Genomic DNA, 14,701 nt, shown 5'->3' on the forward strand with positions numbered 1-14,701 from the left:
TTTATCACATACATTCGTAAACAAATAGAGATGCTTTGAATGCTTACGATATGCCAAGCAGTGTCTTAAACACTTACCATGCATTATCTTATCTACACCTCCCAACGATCCTATAATAGTTCCCTACTGCTGTGTAACAAATTATCCCCTCAAACTTAGCAGTAAACAGCAAACATTACCTCACAAGTTATGTGGGTCAGGAATTCAACTGAGCTGTGTGTGACTGGCTCAGGGCATTTCATGTAGTTGCAGTCAAGATCTAAAGGCTTGACTGCTGCTGGAGGAAGGTTTTAAGATGGCTCACTCACAAGACTGTTGGCATGTGGACTCACTTCCTTGCTGTGTGGTCCTCTGCAGAGGAGCTCAGTGTCTCACAACATGGCAACTGGCTTCCTCCAGAGTGAGTAATCCAAGAGAACAATATAGAAGCCACAATAACGTTCTCTTTCATAATCTGACCTCAGAAGTTACCCTTCATTGTTTCTACAATATCATATTGGTTAGTGAAGTCATCTCCATTCAGTGTGGAAGTGAACTATCAGGACTTGAAGGCCAGAAGACAGGGATCATTGAGACAGATACATTTTTCCTCCCATTTCAGACATTAAGAAACAGAGGCTTAGAAGGGTTATGTAATGTTCCATTGGTCCCATGGCTGACAAGTTGTAGCTTGACTGACTCTTAAGCCTAGAGTAACTAACTGTAATACCAAGTCTTGGCCACCATCTTTAAAACAACTTTGTATGTCCTAATAGTTGAGCCAAGGCTCACAAGGACCACAAATATCTCTCCCCATCTTTATCTTTCATAATTTTAGAGCCAAGTGTGAGGTGATGTTCAAATTCTTCAGTAAGAAAATCAGGACTCAGAGAAGTGAGTCACCTGCTCAGGATCACACAACAGCGATTAGACCCTGAATCTCTTGGCTTAGGATCCCTGGCTGTACCTCTAGAATGTAGACAGAGCAGGACACCTTCTAGACTGACTTGTGTTATTTATTTTCATTATTATGTGGTTAGAAAGAGAAACAAACTCAAGCTACACCAAGTAAAGTTGTTTTTTAAGAAAATAGAAGAATTCTGGGGAGCCCAGTTATAGGAAACCTCATGGGATTCAATTAATAAATCCTTCAAGTGGAAGCCATCTTGTTTTCTTTGTTCATGGGACACACATTTTTCTGATCTCTGTTCTCCTCATTTTTCTCCGTGTGAACTGGTTCCCTCTTCCAAGATTTTAGCTTTTGAACCCCCATAGCTTAGGAGCTAGTGTCAAGTTCTTATTTCCACGGTGCCAACTCTGATCTCATGGGGATCACAATACAGCCCAAAAATATTTGACTCAGTTCCTGTGTTTTAAATGTGTTCTCCAAAAAGACAAAACATACCTGGCTCAGCCTGGGTCACGTGTCAACCTTTGCCCAATCAGCCATAGCCAGAGAGCCGTACATGTGGCACATACAGCTGCCCATCATGTACCAAGCTTTTCTTTTTTCTTTTTTGCAAAGGATGGGGAGAAGCCAAGTTTGGGAATATACTATGATCAGTAAGTTCTCAATTAAGGCATTTTCAGTGGTCATTTGGCACTATTTGGAGACATTTTTTGGCCTAGACATCTGTTGCAATTATGGGGGTACTATTCACATCTGATGGGTAGAAGCCAGAGATGCTGTGAAACATCTTACAGTGCACAGGCCAGCGCCCACAGCAAAGTATTATCAAGCCCCGGATGTCAATGGAGCTGAGGTTGAAAACCTGCACTATGATTATTTATTTCTTGTAGATCGCAGTCAACAGGGCAAGGTACCTCCAGTGCAGGAAAGGCAAGCAGCTAGACTAGAAATGCTGCTTTTCTTACTTGCAGGAGGAAACTCTTGGCCCTTGAAGCCAATAAATATTGTAAAACTGTGATAGTTTCTCACATTGTCTGCCAAAGAAAAAAACATCGAGTCTGTTCGCTATAAATCTCCATTTTGTTTCCAGTTCATTTTTATCTCTAATGATCTAGAAATAGAATTGCCTTCAGGATTTGGATGTAAGACACAAAGAACAATACATTGTTTATGCTGGCAGAGGGGGAAATGGCATCTGGCCCTAAGTTTCTATGAAAAGTTAAAGCACACGATGGTAATATTTTGTCTGTCGGAACAAGTGTGCTTGACTTTGGAAACTCTGAATCCTTTAAGGTGGTAGGTTCAGGCAAGAGGGCTATTAGTCCCTATCTTCCAAGCAAAAGTCTATAAAATATAGAGTATTCTATAGGATCAAGCTGATGATTTATATTTTCTAAAGCATTCCACTCTTCCAAAATCCTTGACTCCGTTGGCGCGTCAGAGTAAAGTCTACATGTTACTCTGGCCAACATTGTTTTTATGGGGGTGCCTGGGTGGCTCAGTTGGTTGAGCTTGGTTTTGACCCAGGTTGTGATCTCATGTTTATGAGATTGAGCCCCATGTCAGGCTCTGCACTGAGCCTGGAGCCTGCTTGGGATTCTCTCTCCCTCTGCCCCTCCCCTGCTCCTACTTACTCTCTCTCTCAAGATACATAAGTAGATACTAAAAAATTATTTTTATGGGCCAAATCTCCTCATGCAAATTAAAAATGAAGCATATATATAAACTAATAATCATTCCAGTGTAGTTATTATGATCACGAGCTGTGCCATTAGACAGACATGAGTGGAACTCAGCTACACCAATTACTAATCGAATTACCTTGGGCAAGTCACATACGCTTGTTACTTGTTCCTTAGCTCTGAAATGGAGATGGTAATTGTTTCTACTTCTCTAGTTTGGGATGAGGATTAAGGAAGTCAAGTGTGTTTTGCATAATGTCTGATTCCCATGAAGTGCTTGCAGAATGATGGCATCTGTTTCCTATCTTACTAATAAGTGTGGGTAATACTTGGAAGAACACATTGCTTCACAAAATTGTGCTTCATTGTAATCAAATACGGTAGCATTTTAGTGCCAACCTTTTCCTAAAACTGCTTCTCACTGATGATCCTGGCGATCACTAATGCTGGTAAGTCATCTTCAGGAATTCAAGTTTATTATAGGAATTCTGAAAACTACAGAAATAATCCATACCTTAAAATCACACAGGATATTATTGCTCAGAGATTATCATTACTTTGTAAGAAAACATGTATATGTCCCCTTTGGCTTAACCCATTACTAAAAATAAACTCACGTGGTAGGTATTTTATTGAACTAAAATGTTACAGTGCTTTTTATCAACAGCTTGTTTCCTTTAACATGAGGTGAACTTTCCCAATTTAAAACATATTCTTCAAAAACATTATTGTTAATAACTACATGGGGCTTCGGAGGTGGATATAAATGATTGATCTATTTCCTCCACTTTGGCATATTTACAATGTTTGGCACACTTCTCTAAGTCTAAAAATGGATGGAAACCAGCTTCTCTCCATAACAGTAGTTGACAACCCATACACCATATTTGTCCTGAATATATTCTGTTGTACATAGTGCATTTCCCATGTAAGCGTTCCAATTGCTGTTATTTACTTTCCTCTAAAATTACAGGTCACTTGCCTTCCATAGCATTTTCAAAACCTGACAAACAGCTATGATTTTAAAATAAGCATATATTGTATTATTCAAAATCTGAGACCAGATGATTTAAAATGGGACATACATTTGCAGCATAATCTTAGCAACTTATTCAAAAGTAGAATATAGGATATTGGGAAAAATTTTTAAATAGTGGCCTTTGAGTTTAAAAAGTATATTCTGTCACCTAATAAGTGAAAATACCAAAAGAAACTCTCAACACTAACATTCACTCAATTTTGTGATATGTATAAAGACTTTTTAAAAAGTGTTATGCTCTTGGATTTGTGCCTAGCACTTTTCTGACCAAATATTAAATCATTACACTCTGATTCACACCCTCTTGTGTCTTGTTAAGTATTCTCTAACCCGAAAGGAAGGCACCTTCCTCACTATCATTGTTAACAATAATAAAATAAGGGCGGGGCACCTGGGTGGCTCAGTCGGTTAAGCATGTGACTCTTGATTTCAGCTCAGGTCATGATCTCAAGGTGGTGAGTTTGAGCCCCTCTTGAGTTCCTTGCTGGGCATGGAGGTTGTTTGGGATTCTCTCTCTCTCTCTCTCTCTCTCTCTCTCTCTCTCTCTCTCTCTCTCTCAAAAGAAATAAACATTTAAAAAATGAATGGCTAATATGTTCCTGAAGGCTCACCATGTTTGTATGATTCAAGTCTTTCAAGTCTCTGTATTCATTTAACTCTAACCCCAACTTCTGAAGGTGTCTCCTTCTCTTACTTCCCTTTTGCCTGTCAGAAAATTGAAGCACAGAGATTTTGTGACTTGCTAACCATCACGCAGCCAATAGTGGCAGAGCCAGAAATCCATCCCGGGCTGTCTGACTCCAGGGCCCTATTTACCAAGTGTGGGCAAACAAGGATGTAACATAAACACACGTTCCCTTCCAAAGCCTTTCTTTCGAGATACCAAAATCTCTAGGTGAGAAGAGGGGGGAAGCCCAACTATGTGCAGACTTTCAGAAACATCCAGTCCTTTGGACCATACCTGCCCCTTCCCTTTCTGTGTCAGAGAGGATTGATTAATTGCCCTTTCTAAGGTTGTAGTCCTTGAGCAATTAGAAGCATTTTTATAAATAATGATTTCTGTTCTATGGAATGATTGAAGTGTCATGGAGATGGGGAAGTGGCATAAAATAACTATTTTATGGGGAATTTTTCATGTGGTTTTCTCTCTTTAGGATTTTATTCTCATGTACTGTAAATGTGAAAAAAATCAAGTACTAGTTTGTAGAGAAGGGTTTTTAATTCTCTGTAGATTTTGGCATCAATCTTATTAAGAAGAGTCTACATGATAAGTTCATAGGCCTTTCCTTTTCATTCAGTGTGAATTCTGACCATTTCTATGACTGATTGCTGCAAACATTGTCTGCTATTGTCGTCTTTTTATACTGGATACCGGCCAGAAGCGACTCGCTTACATCACAGAACTTCCTAACTTTGACAGCTATGGAAATCCCAGATTTTTTGTTTGTAACTAAGATTTGTGTACAGTTAATGTAATGGAAAAGTAATCATATTCCTGCCTATTTCTGTGAAGACAAAAGCCCACAATGTAAGATGACATTTTACTGCTGGCTCATCATACATAACCTTTAAGATAAGAGCAAGCAAGAAAGAAAGATACACAAATATTCAGACCCAGAAAAACAGATAGACTTACAGGGAAGGAGACAGACAGTGAGAGAGGACATACAAAGAGGGACGAGGAAAGGGGGAGTCAGAGAAAAAGAGGTGTAAAAGAGATATGAGACCATGAGTGCTTAGAAGGTATATTAAACATCTACCTATGAAATAGCTTTATTCATTTGTCCAAACAATTGTTTGTATTCACTCTCACAGTTATGACTAATTTTAACAAAATGAAATCTGCTTGGTAGATTGAGACTTTGAATGTTTTTTTCAAGTTGCATGATAAGAGATTCTAGAACCAGAGTATCTGTAAAAATAGCTTCTGGAGATTGCTTCTTTAGAAAAAACATGATAAAATTTCTTGACCACATACCAACACATTCCCTAGAGGCAGCCACAGTCGAGAAAAAGGTCTGATAACTGAAGGAAATTTGAAATTCAGCAATAGTTTTCTGTGGAATGTTATGAAATATATATGAGAAATACTGCATATAACAACCCCTTCATAGCCATTCAAAATACGATAGCATATTAAAGGCTCTGAGAAGTTCTGTAGACAAGAAACTTGTTCAACTTTGACCCATTATGTCCCAAACTTCCTTGACTAGAGAACCTTTTTCTGTTCAACACTTATTCATATCCTGTAGACCCGATGTTCCATGAAACAGACTTTGGGCCATGCTGGTGTGGACGTTATGGACTATGTTTTTGTTTTTGTTTCCAGGAATTCCTCTTAGGTCTTTTGAGACTGACTAATAATTCCTATGCCAGCAGCTCAGTGTTTTTCCTAAGACTGGCTAACCAAGCATCGCACAACGGGTCTTGGTGGTATGTGATTTATAATATCTCTGTGACATGTCGGGCTCAGCTGCAGTTTGGAAATCATCTAGGGACCTTCCAGAGCAAACATTGTATGAAAAAGCTTAAGCCCTTATTTTTATTCACAAATATTAACCGTTTTCGAGAACAAGGGAAAATGACCTATTTTGGTTCCGCCATTTGTTACTTGTCCACACAATGAAATACGAAGATAATGAATTGCTGTGGTGGATCGGGATGGCACAGCAACAGTCTGTGGTCCCTTCATTACTGTCTCTGTTCGAACCCTGCTTTGTTCTTTCAAGGCAGACTCCAGCTTGTTTAATAGATGCGACGGTAAGCTCAGTTGGCTTCATCAAGAGGCATTTCTGAAGGGAGATCCCACTGTTATTGAAGAGGGTCTACTAAAGGATCATTAGTAAAATTGTGGCACACCTAGGTATAATTTCTGAATTACATACAAATTTGCTTTTGCTCCCCTACTTGGCACCTAGTCCTGCCCAGGTACGTGAGGGATCCAAGCCTCCATTAGCAAGAGGAAGGAGAGAAAGGATATAGAGGAACTGACAAAGCTTTTTGTACCGTCTGATAAAAGGTCTGTCCCTGCGTTTGTTCCTTTGCATAATAAAGACAACAGAAATTCAGCTTTCAGGTTTTCCCATGCTTCCTTTTTTTTTTTTTAATGTTTATTTGTGAGAGAGAGAGAGAAAGAGAGCGTGACACAGTGTGAGCAGGGGAGGGACAGAGAGAGAGAGAGAGGAAGACACAGAATGGGAAGCAGGCTCCAGGCTCTGAGCTGTCAGCACAGCGCCTGATGATGTGGGGTTCAAATCCACAAACGGGAAGGTCATGACTTGAGCCCAAGTCAGGTGTTTAGACGGAGCCACCCAGGCATCCCAGATTTTCCCATGCTTCTAAAACTAAGAGTGGATGTCATTTTTTTTTTAAGCAGCAGTTGCCAAATGGTAGCCCACTGGCAGAAACTACCCTCAGACCTATTCCACAGGTTGGCAGAGTGATGGGGAAACCTGACTGCGTGCCTTTCAAAGGGACACTCCAGTTTTTCCTGTGCCTCTCCACTTTCTATTACACACCTGGCTGTGGCCCTCTGATGTGACCTGCCTGATCCCCGACGATAGGGGAATCCATGCTTCCTGCTGAGAGTCATTTCCCTGCTATTCTCATTAATAAAAAAATTAGTTTTCTGGGGAAAAAAACCTCTTTGATATCAAAGTAATATACATAACTTGGCATAAATAGAAGTGTACATACACAAAAACAGCAGAGAAAGGAAGAGTAAATCCCCTTCTCCCCTTTCCCACTGAACTCTCACATCTTAATTGCCAGAAGCATCCACTATTACTAGCTTTCTGTGCATCCTTAGAGAATATATCCATGCCCCCGCAGGCCTGTGGATAACACATACATACAACCTGATAAATCAGAATGGTGCTATATAACTGAAACATTGGTCTGAATCTGTATTTTTTTTAGCATAAGAAAATATCTTCCAATAGTTGTCTTTCAGTGAAAGAATGGGCGGTACACATGGAAAAGATGTTCAGCATCACTCAGTTGAAGAAATGTAAATTAAACTCTGAAATGTAATGTTTCATCAATCAAATAGGCAGAGATAAAAAGTTTGGTAATACCCAGTAGTAAGGAAGGAGAGAAAAATTACTTATAAATCATACTCAGTGATAAACAGCTTACAGACTCAATTAGTTAGCCACTTTTCTTTATTTCTTTCACCAGAAGAGAAGAAGATAAATAGGAAATTTGGTAATGAGACTGGATGTTTGGGGAACATAATATGAACTACATGCGTTTTAACTGCTCACAGTGACTTTATTTAGCAAGAGTTCATGTGTACATCATGCCCTGCATTTCTTCAATAAGGTCAGGTTCATCCATTTGGATATCATCTAAGACATCTTCTAAGGATTTTGATTTCATTTCCATGGGAAAACCATATACGAAAGTATATTTAGTGCATACACCTGGACATAAATGTAGGAAGTCCATTGTAAAGTCCATTAATGTAGCCACTTGGGAGATACAAAATTCTCTGCACAAGTATTTGTAGTGGTGTGCATGTCGTGTGTGTGTGTGTGTGTGTGTGTGTGTGTGTGTGTGATCATGGTACAACACCAAATTCTTGTCCCTTACTTAGTTGGAATGTACTTCCTTATACAGAATTCCAAACCCATTACGACAATTTCCTAGAGGTAGCTCCAAAGTCATTCGTTTCCATTTATCTCCAAAAAGCTTAGATGTTTTCAAATACCTGTTCTTGTCTGATATGAGAGCACTTTTAATCAATTCTTATTTCTTTCAAAAAAGGGGAAAAATGTTGTTCTAAATCTAAGGAGTCAGCTCCTCATCCCTCTCCAGCTGGGCCTCAGCCCAGATAAGGCAAGATTTCAGGGTCCTGTGTTATTAATGTGCTGTCCATATGAATAACGAGCGAGCCTTCTGAATTATTTCACACTTCTAGGAAAATCTATAGCCCTGTCCTTCCGCAACAATGCTGGAAGCCGCTCAGGATGTTGGTACATTTCTTTGTGGAGTGTTCCGATATCTTCATCTAAGAATGTGGTAAAACTTATGTCCCCTTCTGAAGCCTGTGCAGAAATTTATGCAGATGAATAATATTTTGAAAAATTAATGATGTATTCCTCAATACACCCAAGCTAGTGGAATTTTTGAGGGCCTACTTCAAACCCAAACAACAAAACATGAATCACCCACTAACCAGAGAATAGAGGCCCAAATATTTGGTGTTTAAGTTCAAAAGCCATTCCGAGACTCCGATATACAATGGAAGAGTTCATTTATTCCTCCCCCCAAGGTAATATGATGGGTCAGCTCAGGGAGGGAGAAAGAAAGGAACACTTGAGGAGGAAAAATGTGGTCCACTGGAGTAAAGGTTGCCTACCACTACCACCAGAGACGTATAGACTCACCTATCCAACCACCAGCCAAGAGAGCACTGTACATGATAACTCAACACACTGTCTTCATATCCTTTTGGTTGCCTTCCTGGGAAGACCATCCACAAATGGCAGCTAGCCTGTTGCATCCTGACTCTCCAACAGCAGTCATAACCACCGGAGTCTTAGCCTTCCATCCTGCATAGGTGACCTCCAGGATGCTTATGAATTCCCAGAAGTGAAAGGAGGAACCTAGGCTCCTTAATAGGTAGAGTGGACATAGAAAAGAAATTTCATGCACCAACTACCTAAGACTAGATTTCTCACCGAGCTAAGACATTGGTGGAACACTCTTACCTTCCCCCAACCTACGTACTTCACGTATAATCCCTAATATTATTTGGTACTTTCATCACTGTATCTTTTTTTTTTCATTTTATTTTTTAAGTCATCTCTACTCCCAGTCTGGGGCTTAAACTCACAACCCTGAGATCAAGAGTCGCACACTCCACCAAGTGAGCTAGTCAGGCACCTCCCAAGATTGCATTATTTAAACAATTCAATGGAAAATTCAATGGACTTAAATTCAGTGCTAGCTAATATTGCTTAGGCTGGTAAAGTGATTGCGTGGTTAACCAGCTACTCCTTCAAAGGAAGGTCCCATTTTTTCAGATTTAGAAGGGCCTGCATGCACCTCCTCGGAAGGTCTCATTCATCATCTCCTTTGGTGCCTACACACCAGATTTGCTTTCTGCTGGGCACCTGTTCTCATCAACACTCTTCAGAGTGCAGGAAACCTAAACACTCAGTAGTGGCTCAAGTGAGAAGCCAAGTTATTGTGAGACTCTACAGGAGTCCAAGCGCAGAGATTATTCCATAGCGAGACTCAAGGAAGCTAACACAGAACCAGGACACGTGTTCTTCTCATAGTTCTGACTCACACATGATGTCACCTTTCGTCTGGGGACCCTTCTGGATATTGGCCTTCTTCTCTTTTCTCTGTGGATGAGGGAGGTTAAGTCTGTCCATGTTAGCTGGAAACAGTCCTGTCAACTGTATGGTCACTAGTTATAGTACTAGTTTAAAACTGCTAGTTATACTGGCTGAAAAGCATCGAGTCCTCCTCTGTGCCAGCGCCTGTGTACTACATGTGCAGCCATACCTTACTTTATTGAATGCCACGGATACTCCATTTTTTACGAATTGAAGGTTTGTGGCAACAGCAACATTTCTCCAACAGCATTTGCTCACTTCGTGTCTTTGCATCACGTTTTTTGGTAATTCTTGCAGTATTTCAAACATTTTCATTATTATTACATTTGATGTGATGCTCCGTGATCTTCGATGTTACCAATGCTGTTGTTTTGGGGGGCAGCATGAACCACACCTGTTAGATGGTGAACTTAATAAAAGTGTGTGTTCTGACTGCTCCACAGACCAACTCTGCTCTCCCATCTCTCTCCCTCTCCTTGGACCTCCCTGTTACCTAAAATGCAACAATATTGAAATGGGACCAATTAATAATCCTACAATGATCCTTAAGTTTTCATGTGGAAAAAAAAGAGTCACATCTCTCACTTTAAATCAAAAGATAGAAATAATTAGGCTTAGTGAGACATGTCAAAAGATGTGTCAAAAGCCAAGATAGGCAGAAAGCCAGGCCTCTTGCATGAAACAGTTAGTCAAAATGTGAATGCAAAGGAAAAGTTCCTGAAGGAAATTAAAAGTGCTACTCCAGTGAACATATGGGTGATAAAAAAGGGAGACAGCCTTATTGATGATATGGAGAAAGTTTGAGTGGTGTGGATAGAAGATCCAACCAGCCACAACATTCCCTTAAGCCAAAGCATAATCCATAGCAAGGCCCTACCTAACTCTCCTCAATTCTGTAAAGGCTGAGAGAGGTGGGAAAACTTCAGACGAAAAATAGGAAGCAGAGGTTGGTTCATGAAGTTTAAGGAAAGAAGCCACCTCCATAACATAAAAATGCCAAGGTGAAGCAAGAAATGCTGATGTAGAAGCTACAGCAAGTTCTCCAGAAGTTCTAGCTAAGATAACCAGTGAACATGGCTACACTACACAACACGTTTTAAATGTAGATGAAACAGCCTTCTATTAAAAGAAGATGCTGTCTGGGATTCCCATAGCTTGAGAGTAGAAGTCAATACCTGCAGGCTGACACAGTCCTTAGGGGCTAATGCAGCTGGCGACTTTAAACTGAAGCCAGTGTTTGTTTACCATTTCAAAAATCCCATAGGGCCCTTAAGAATTATGCTAAGTCTCTCTACGATCCAGTAATTACACAACTGGGTATTTATGCCAAGAAAACAAAAGCACCGATTTGAAAGGATGGATATGCACCCCTATGTTTATTGGAGCATTATTTACAATCGCCAAATTATGGGAGCAGACTAAGTGTCCATAGATAGATGAATGGATAAATAATATATAGATATAGATATAGGTGATATAGATGTAGATGCTACAGATATAGATATAGATGAATGGAATATTATTCAGCCATAAAAAAGAATAAAATCTTGCCATTTGCAATGACATGAATGGAACTAGAGAGTTTAATGCTAAGTGAAATAAATCAGAGGAAGACAAATACCATTTGATTTCACTCATATGTGGAATTTAAGAAACAAAACAAATGGGGGAACAAATGAGATAAATCAAGAAATAGACTCACAGACTCTTAACTATAGAGAACAAAATGATGGCCACCAAAGGGGAGGTGGGTGAGAGATGGGTGAAATAGGTGAAAGAGATTAAGAACACACTTATCATGATGAATAGTGAATAATGTATAGAATTGTTGAATCAGTATATTGTACACCTGAAACTAATATAACACTGTATGCTAACTGTACTGGAATTAAAATAAAAAACTTAGAAAAAAAAAGAATTATGCTAAATCTACTCTCCCTTTGCTCTAGAAATGGAACAGCAAGGCTTGGATGTTAGTACATCTGTTCATCACATAGTTTGACTATTTGAGGCTCACTGTTGAGACCTGCTCATAATGAAAGTTTTTTTTTTTTTTCAAAATACTGCTCACCTGATCATCCAAGCTGTGATGGTAATGTAAAATGAGATTAATGTTGTTTTTGTACCTGCTAACACAGTATCCATTCTTCAGACCATGGGTCAAGGAGTAATTTTGACTTTTCCAATCTTATCATTTAAGAAATATATTTTGTAAGGTCATAACTGTCATGGATAGCGATTCCTCTGATGGATCTGGGCAAAGTAAATTGAAAACCTTCTGGAAATGATTTACCATTTTAAATGCTATTCAGAACATTTGTGATTCAGGGCACCTGTGTGGCTTAGTTGATTAAGAGTCAGGCCCTTTTTTTAATTTTCTTTAATGTTTAGTTATTCATTTTGAGAGAGAGAGAGAGAAAGTGTGAGTGAGGAAGGGACAGAGAAAGAGAGAAGATCCCAAGCAGGCTCAACACTCAGTACAGAGCCCAATGAGGGGCTAGATCCCACAACTGTGAGACCATGACTTGAGCCAAAATCAAGAGTCAGATGCTTAACTGACTGAGTCACTCAGGTACCCCTAAGCATGCAACTCTTGATTTTGGCTCAGGTCATGATCTCATAGTTTGTGAACTCAAGCCCAATACTGGTCTCTGCACTGACACTGGGTAGCCTACTTAGGATTCTTTCTCTCTCTCCCATTCTCTCTCTGCTCACCCCTTCTCTCTCTTAAAATAAATAAATATTTTTTTTAAAAAAGAACATTTGGGGTGCCTGGGTGGCTCAGTCGGTTGAGCGTCCGACTTCAGCTCAGGTCACGATCTCGCGGTCCGTGGGTTCGAGCCCTGCATCAGGCTCTGGGCTGATGGCTCAGAGCCTGGAGCCTGCTTCCGATTCTGTGTCTCCCTCTCTCTCTGCCCCTCCCCCGTTCATGCTCTGTCTCTCTCTGTCTCAAAAATAAATAAACGTTAAAAAAAATGTTTTTTAAGGAATATTTATAATTCATGGGAAGAGGTCGAAATATCAATATGAATAGGAGTTTGGAAGTTGATTCCAGCTGTTATGAACAACTTTGAGAAGTTCAAATCTTCAATGAAGGAAGTAACTACAGACGTGGTAGAAATAGCAAGAAACTTGGAATTAAAAATGGAGCCTGAACATGGGATGAATTGTTACAATGTCATGAGAACACTTGAGCAGATGAGGAGTTGCTACTTATGAATGAGCAAAAAAGTGTGCATCTTAAGATGGCATCTACTCCTGGTGAAGACGCCGTGAAGGTGGTTGCAATGAGACAAAGTTTTTAGAATATTACATAAATGTAGAGGCAAGATTTGAGAGAATTGACTCGGATTTTGAAGGAAGTTCTACTGGGCGTGAAATTCCATCAAACAGCATCCCATGCTACGGTGAAAATCACTGCAGCAAATTTCTTGTCATCTTATTTTGAGAAATTGCTACAACCAACCCACCTTTCAGCAACCACCACCCTGATCAGTCAGTAGGCATCAACATCGAGTCAGGACCCTCTACCAGCAAAAAGATTACAACTCACTGAAAATTCCAATGATGGTTAGCATTGTTTAGCAATAAAGTATTTTTTAATTAAGGCATGTACATTGTTCTTTAGACATAATGCTATTTCACACTTAATAGACTACTGTATAATATAAACATAACTTTTACATGCACTGGGAACCAAAAAAAATTAGTTGACTTGCCTTATTGCCACATTTGCTTTATTGTGGTGGTCTGGAACTGTACCTGCAATATTTCTGAAATAGGCCTGTATTAGTTTATGTAATTCTTAAAGCAGCAGCCTTATAAGAAAGTTGCTATTATTATCCCCAAATTATTGAGGAAGAACCTGATGCCATAGGGAAGTTAAATCATTTCTTCTAAGCATACCAGCAGGAGATCTGGGGCCGCAAATGAGGAACTGCTAGAAATGGTTGTAGAAGATTGTACGAGAAGCATGGATAGCAAAATTTCAGAGTACCTGCTCACTTCTTGTATTCCCTTCCTCAGAGAATGACACCGCCATTCAGGCGTGCTAGGTCCTTACCTAAGCATCCCCTGAAATATATACACCATTATCATTCACATCCCATGGTTCTCAGATACTTCAATTTCTCACCATTCTCTAATTTCATTATTGCCATAGACTCTTATGTTGACCCTAATTAATGTTCCTTCAATACCATGCTCTGTATTGTCCAACTCTGAATTTGTTACCCAACTGGACTACCAGCTCCAGAGGCCCTCCCTCAAACCACCACACTCAAAACTAATAAATACCCTCCTCCACATCCTCGAAGCATCCTGTACAACATTTACCGTAACTTAACATATTGTACTAGATCCTTTTGTTGACTGTGATTTTCCCTGATAGACTCACCCATTCATTCAACGATTATTTGCAAAGTGTTGACGGCATCCTAGGAATTATGCTAAACACTTAGTCACATAATGATGAACAAAGCCCTTGCTTTCATGCAGCCTACAGTCCAGCAGGGGAACACGTGTTAATCTAATTACATGTTCCAGTGTTCAGGTAGAAATTACATGTTCAGACAGAAAGAATTCAGTCCTCAGAGAGGGTGTTATAACAAAGAATCTAAAGAAGGCTGGAAAGCTGAGGCTTCCGTGAAGAAGTGAGAGGAATTTGGAGATGGGAGATATGACTCAAGCTAGCTGGGTGAAAAGCTTTCCAGGCAAAGAGCCAGCATGGGCAATAGCCTTG

General features: G+C 39.8%; 1 protein-coding gene across 1 annotated transcript in view; it reads left to right on the forward strand.

Annotated features, from left to right (window-relative positions):
* The window catches only part of TAFA1 (TAFA chemokine like family member 1), a 511,847-nt gene that overhangs the window by 388,425 nt on the left and 108,721 nt on the right, over positions 1–14,701 (forward strand). The gene's annotated exons all lie outside the window — the stretch shown is intronic.

This window comes from Prionailurus viverrinus, chromosome A2, assembly GCF_022837055.1.
Source record: "Prionailurus viverrinus isolate Anna chromosome A2, UM_Priviv_1.0, whole genome shotgun sequence".
In the NCBI taxonomy this organism is placed as follows: Eukaryota; Metazoa; Chordata; class Mammalia; order Carnivora; family Felidae; genus Prionailurus; species Prionailurus viverrinus.